Source organism: Bison bison, unplaced genomic scaffold, assembly GCF_000754665.1.
Source record: "Bison bison bison isolate TAMUID 2011002044 unplaced genomic scaffold, Bison_UMD1.0 scf7180017864265, whole genome shotgun sequence".
Lineage (NCBI taxonomy): Eukaryota > Metazoa > Chordata > Mammalia > Artiodactyla > Bovidae > Bison > Bison bison.
The window spans coordinates 1655504-1663274 of NW_011494837.1; positions in this window are offsets into that span (position 1 = coordinate 1655504).

The following is a 7771-nucleotide window of genomic DNA, read 5'->3' on the forward strand; positions in this document are numbered from 1 at the left end:
ACACAGTCTCCTTCCAGATTAGTTAACTTGTAGAACAATAGTGACTTATTCCAGGTGATAACTGATTCACATGTATACATCATTTTATACCAGAGTTGGCTTAAGAAACATGATATGGACCCTGATAAGTCCCTGATACTGTGACTGATTTTATATAACCTATACAGTGTTGTTCATAGTTACAGGTACATAGGTGTGATATTATTCTGTTGAAGAACTTGAACAGTATGCCTCAAGTGGTCACTTGATAACAGCAGAAGCATTAGAAGACTACCTAGAGGAATTCAAAAGTTACTGCTTCTGGCGATTCACTCAACTACTTTGTAGAATGAAATTTCTTAACTGCTAAAATGAGTCATTTGGCATTTGTGGGAATGTTTTCAATTTTAGTAGAAAAGCACTCTTAGTGTTATACCAATAAAATCATAAGGTAAAATATTAACTAAACAGTCCTATTAGTTCATAGTCACTGCGATACTAATTTGAACTTTAAGGGAACATATATTTGTTGATAACTACAAAGAGGGAAAATATTAGCATAAATAATAATTATGTGGGTGTATGAAATGGTGAGAGTGTTGAAAATACTTCTAAAGGAGAATTCTAATGGGGTTGCTTATCAAAAAACATTTTCTTATAGAGAAACTTGCTGTTCTTAGTAATGACTAATAAGACCCTTGAACCCAAATAATGTGAACCATAAGATATTGTGATTTTCCTTCAACATTTAGAAGATAAACACATTAATTTGGACAGAAGATCTTCAAGATGTCTAGGTAAAGGAGGAATTGATGTGACTGAAGGTATTATTGCTTGCTGGAAGCTATGTAAAATATGATGGAGTTTTTCTTAAAATGCTGATGTAACAAAAGCTCTCTGGAATGTACAACACAATTACACTTCATGTTATTTCCAGCTTTATATCAGAGAAGGCATTCAGATAAATTTAGCAGACTATGGTAAATAAAAACCTTATGTGCATAAAGGGATGTTTATCTATCAGATTTTAATATATGCATGTATGGAAGATATGCTTAATATCACTTTTTAATCACAGTTTTAGGTCCACTAATAATTATCTTAAAAATCTTTTTGGAATTGAAAATACCTAATCAATAGTGAAAATATGAAATTAAGAAAAATATGACAATGAAAAAAGTTATGATTAATTGATTTCTGTTTCGTTTCTATTATATATTAAAAAAAAGTAATATTCAGGTTCTTTAAAGTGAAAGTCAACAGGATGTAACAGTTTACTTTTAAGATATAAAGGATAAATTCACATTTATTGGGTACTTTAGAATGAAATTTGTGGATGGGGCATCTAAATAATTTACACACTTGAATAGATTTAAAATTATTTATTGACAAATGTTTTGTTGTGATGTGTTTCCTCTGTAGAATTCCCATTCAGTCATGAGATGAGTTTTAATCCATGTGAAAATACTGGTGGAAATTCTTTTGATATATAATGTCCAAAGATAGCTGCTATCAACTCCTTCCTTTTGAGTGAAATATACATATTCTTTCTCACATCAAAAGGTGGATTTTATTTCCCTGTTCTCTTGAATCTGGACTAACTGTAGTAACTTGTTTGAACCGCTAGAGTGCAGTGAAATTGGTATCTTAGAACACCTGAGGCTAGGTCATAAGTCTCACTTGCTGCCTGAGCATCTTGGAATGCTTAGGATTCTGAATCTTGGAAGGAGACCTACCATGCTCTCCGAAACCCCAGCCCCATGGAGTGCCCATTGCAGGTGTATTTAATTGGAAGCAAAGGATGCTTCAATTTGACTGTAAGCATTTAGTTGGAAGTAGACGATCCTGCTTTCCTCATTTACAAATCACAGGCACAAACAAAAAAATACGTTTTTCAGCTTATAAACATTGTAGGAAGAAGTTAAAATTATGTTAATTAATAAATTGTTTCTCTTCATGAATCAGGAACCCACTTCTGAGGTAGAAATTAGTCAGATTGCTGGTGTGGAGGTCTGAACTGTAAGCATTCAGGCCTTAAAACTCCAATCTATTGTAGAAAACATAGCCAAAGAGTGATACTCATTGTTTTCCAAGCATCTGGACGAATAGACTCGTTCACCCTTACAACTTAAAATATGCCTACATCAATAATCCTGAAGAAAGATACATGTTATTCTGCATTTTAAAGATTTTATTTGAATTGGGGGCTATGTTTACTTATATCAGAAAAATTGCCAACAGAATAATATTTTCACCTTATGGTAAGATTTCTGACGGTTGTATTTTAAAGATTTGTTTCTAAATTTTGAGAAAACTAAATTTTAAACCCTTCTAAATTTGTTACCATTTTCCCCCTCCTTTGTTTGTTTTCTTCTCTTCCTTTCTTCTTCCATTCCTCATTGTCTGACTTGTCACCATTTATCTACATTTTATCTTTTAGAACAATAGCATAAAAAAGGACTAAGATTCAGGTGAATTGATTTCTAAACTAAATTTTTCAAGTAACTAGATCTGTAAACTTGGTTAAATCACTTATAATCTGGAGGCCTAAATTAATCTCTTTGAAACTTTAGGAAACTAAAATAGATTATCGTTCTAACCCTAACTACTTTAAAATAACACACTTCAAAAATGTTTAAGACAAGGCAAATAAACATCAGACGTATATTTGGAAAAGAGAAAAAAATGCATCAAGTACTTAGTGTGAGTGACTTACTGGAATGTACTAAAATCAGAATGAAAAGGCAAATTGCTTTAGGCTACTTATTTCTTATAAAACAATAAAAGAGTATACAATTTCTCTCTGGAAGGAAATAAACTTGTCATCTTTGACTTCTAGGAGAAATAAACATGATTCTCATGTATAAGGGCTATTGGATAACATAATCAGATCTGCACTAAGGGATCCATCTCTGTAATCGCATAGACCACAGATATACTGCATCTCATGCATAAACTAATTTGTGTAGTTGTATATTTTAATAATTTACGTGTTCATTTGTCTAATTAAGCTGAAATTTCTTAGGGACATCTGACCTTAACTTGTTCAATTTTTTCTTCCCAGCCCCTACAAAGTATATGGGGCATCCAACCGGTCCTAAATAAAATTTTTGTAGAGGAAAGAGGTACAGAATTTATCATCAAGCGGATATTTCTTGTATCATAACATGCTGTGCTTAGTTGTTCAGTCATTTCTGACTCTTTGCAATCCCATGGACTGCAGACTGCTAGGCTCCTCTGTACATGAGGATTCTCCAGGCAAGAATACTGGAGTTGGTTGCCATGCCCTCCTCCAGGGAATCTTAACAACCCAGGGCTTGAACCCAGGTCTCCCGCATTGCAGGTGAAGTCTTTACCGACTGAGCCACCAGGGAAGCCTGTATCATCATATAAAATATACCAAAACCATATAATGAAATTGTAATTAAGAAAGGCATGTTTGTATAACTCTAACAATACTTTCAGGTAAGCATCTTAGTGTTGGCCTAATAATATGTTTGAGATTCCCTCGTAGCTCAGTCAGTAAATAATCTGCCTGCAGTGCAGTTAGACTAGGGTTCGATTCCTGGGTGGGAAAGATCCTCTGGAGAAGCAAATGGCAACCCCCTCCAGTATTCTTGCCTGTAGAATTCCAAGGACATAGGAGCCTGGAGGGCTACCGACGATGGGGATCGCAAGCGTCAGACATGACTTAGCAACCAAACCACCACCAAACACTATATTTATAAAGATCTTAGCACACTCTAAGTAGAAAAAAAAATTGCCCCTTAAAAAGCATTTTCCCAATGATGAATATTCCATGGGAGTTTATAAGTACCAGTTTTGGTCGATCCAGTGTTATAAGTTGAAACTAGTAATTATAGTGCCAAATTTTTCTGTATTCACTCTAAATATGATTCAAAATAAGACTCAGGTGGTAAAGGTAACATCTTACCACATCAAAATTAGGAGTCTGATATATTCTCTCTCAAGTAGAGGTCTGTCCTCTTCCTTTATAAGCTTATATCAGAAGGGTTCTTGAGCAGAGTTTTACCCAGACAGTAGTTTAAAGCATTCCCATGCACTGAAATAATGGATTAAAGTAAGTTTGGATCAGGTACAGAAAGTTAAGAGTAAATGTCATCAGTTGGCCACAGTTTGTTAAACTGTGACTTCCAACGAAAGCCTAATTATGATCAGATCAGATCAGATCAGTCGCTCAGTCGTGTCTGACTCTTTGCGACCCCATGAATCGCAGAACGCCAGGCCTCCCTGTTCAACACCAACTCCGGGAGTTCACTGAGACTCACATCCATCGAGTCAGTGATGCCATCCAGCCATCTCATCCTCTGTTGTCCCCTTCTCCTCCTGCCCCCAATCGCTCCCAGCATCAGAGTCTTTTCCAATGAGTCAACTCTTCGCATGAAGTGGCCAAAGTACTGGAGTTTCAGCTTTAGCATCATTCCTTCCAAAGAAATCCCAGGGCTGATCTCCTTCAGAATGGACTGCTTGGATCTCCTTGCAGTCCAAGGGACTCTCAAGAGTCTTCTCCAACACCACAGTTCAAAAGCATCAATTCTTTGGCGCTCAGCTTTCTTCACAGTCCAACTCTCACATCCATGCATGACCACAGGAAAAACCATAGCCTAGACTAGATGAACCTTTGTTGGCAAAGTAATGTCTCTGCTTTTGAATATGCTATCTAGGTTGGTCATAACTTTCCTTCCAAGGAGTAAGCATCTTTTAATTTCATGGCTGCAGTCACCATCTGCAGTGATTTTGGAGCCCAGAAAAGTAAAGTCTTACATTGTTTCCACTGTTTCCCCATCTATTTCCCATGAAGTGATGGGACCAGATGCCATGATCTTAGTTTTCTGAATGTTGAGCTTTAAGCCAACTTTTTCACTCTCCACTTTCACTTTCATCAAGAGGCTTTTTAGTTCCTCTTCACTTTGTGCCATAAGGGTGGTGTCATCTGCATATCTGAGGTTATTGATATTTCTCCTGGCAATCTTGATTCCAGCTTGTGCTTCTTCCAGCCCAGCGTTTCTCATGATATACTCTGCATATAAGTTAAATAAACAGGGTGACAATATACAGCCTTGACATACTCCTTTTCCTATTTGGAACCAGTCTGTTGTTCCATGTCCAGTTCTAACTGTTGCTTCCTGACCTGCATACAGATTTCTCAAGAGGCAGATCAGGTGGTCTGGTATTCCCATCTCTTTCAGAATTTTCCACAGTTTATTGTGATCCACACAGTCAAAGGCTTTGGCATAGTCAATAAAGCAGAAATGGATGCTTTTCTGGAACTCTCTTGCCTTTTCCAAGATCCAGCGGATGTTGGCAATTTGATCTCTGGTTCCTCTGACCTTTCTAAAACCAGCTTGAACATCAGGAAGTTCATGGTTCACATATTACCAAAGCCTGGCCTGGAGAATTTTGAGCATTACGTCACTAGCGTGTGAGATGAGTGCAATTGTGCAGTAGTTTGAACATTCTTTGGCATTGCATTTCTTTGGGATTGGAATGAAAACTGACCTTTTCCAGTCCTGTGGCCACTGCTGAGTTTTCCAAATTTGCTGACATATTCAGTGCAGCACTTTCACAGCATCATCTTTCAGGATTTGGAATAGCTCAACTGGAAACTCATCACCTCCACTAGCTTTATTCGTAGTGATGCTTTCTAAGGCCCACTTGACTTCACTTTCCAGGATGTCTGGCTCTAAGTGAGGTATCACACCATCATGATTATCTGGGTCATGAAGATCTTTTTTGTACAGTTCTTCTGTATATTCTTGCCATCTCTTCTTAATATCTTCTGCTTCTGTTAGGTCCATACTATTTCTGTCCTTTATCGAGCCCATCTTTGCATGAAATGTTCCTTTGGTATCTCTGATTTTCTTGAAGAGATCTCTAGTCTTTTCCCTAATTATGATAAGGCTTTGCAAAGGTGTAAACTATAATTCTTCCTCTATGTCTCTTTCACCTTCAGTCACTGAAAGAGCTGTTTTGCAGGTAGAATTAATCACTATTTAAATCTAAAAATGTTGGTTAAACTTAAAGGTTTTAAGTATGATGTTGATAATGCTATCTGAATGTTTCACATGGTGCTTAACAAATACTTTCAGCTGCTTTTTAGGGTGGGATATGGTATAGCAATTCAATTTCCCAGTTCTAGATATCCTATGGATGTAACATTGGCAGAATTCTGACATTTAAGTTTCTAAACTTTTTTCCAGCTATTGGGTTCTTGGGATATGGCTATAAAGTTTAGAACTGACAGATCAGTTCTAGACATCTGGTGGCTCTCTGTACTAGTTAGTGGAGTAAACAACCCTCTTATACATACAGGGTATATTATATATATCCAAGGAGACTTGTCAGAAAGTCTCTTCAGGCTTGCAAAGAATATGTTCTTGTTATTTAAAATAAGTATTTCAGAATTTGACTTTTATAACAACTGAAATTAGTATCAGTCCAGTTCAGTACAGTTCAGTCACTCAGTCGTGTCCAACTCTTTGCGACCCTATGGACAGCATGCCAGGCCTAACTGTCCATCACCAACTCCTGGAGTATACTCAAGTATATGGAGTATACTCATGTCCATAGAGTCATTGATGCCATCCAACCATCTCCTCCTCTGTTGTCCCCTTCTCCTCCCACATTCAATCTTTCCCAGCATCAGGGTCTTTTCCAATGAATCAGCTCTTCACATCAGGTGGCCAAAGTATTGGAGCTTCAGCTTCAGCATCAGTCCTTCCAATGAATATGCAGGACTGATTTCCTTTAGGATGGACTGGTTGGATCTTCTTGCAGTCCAAGGGGCTCTCAAGAGTCTTCTCCAACAAACTAGTATAGTCCTTTTATTCTTGTTCCTGATTGCTCAAATATTGGATATAAATAAGATTAACTTTACATATAGAAAAATTCATGTTAATAAGCCTAATTATTGTAGACAGAGCTTGAAAAGTCCTAAGTAGAAGTTTAGAAGGTCAGATTTTTACTTTGGGTTTGTTAGAATAGCCCTATAAAAATTTGAGCTATTCTTTACTGGCAAACCTTCTTACAAGAAATTCTGAAGGAAATTTTTTAGTCTGAAAGATAGGGACATCAGACATAATTTGAATTCATACACACACACACACACACACATGAAGTACCTTGAAAAGTAATTAAATAAGTAGAAAATAAAATATTAATACAATTAGCAATTATCTAAAATATATAATTGAACCTGTAACACATAGAAATGTAGTAAATTCAACAATAATAGGAGAAAAGGAGGCAGGCAAAGCTGTATTAGAGTAAGAAGATGATACCAGATTTTAATTTGAACCCACAGGAACAAATGAAGAGGTCTAAAAGTAAGTGAGAAGATTAAATTGGTAAACACTATAAATATATATTTATCCTCCTATCTTCCCTTGGTTTATCTGAAAACATAAAGTAATATAATGATTATGACAATACATTATTAAACATAACATACATACATATATGTATGTTATGAAACATACACACATACATGTATGTTATGAAACACACACATACAGGTATGTTATGAAACATACGTACATATATGTATGTTATGAAACATACATTACTTTTTCCCCCTAAGATCTTAGGTTTTTTTTTTAATTTTTAATATAAATTTATTTATTTTAATTGGAAGCTAATTACTTTACAATATTGTATTGGTTTTGCCATACATCAACATGAATCCACCACATGTGTACACATGTTCCCCATCCTGAACCCCCCTCCCACCTCCCTCCCCATACCATCCCTCTGGGTCATCCCCGTCCACCAG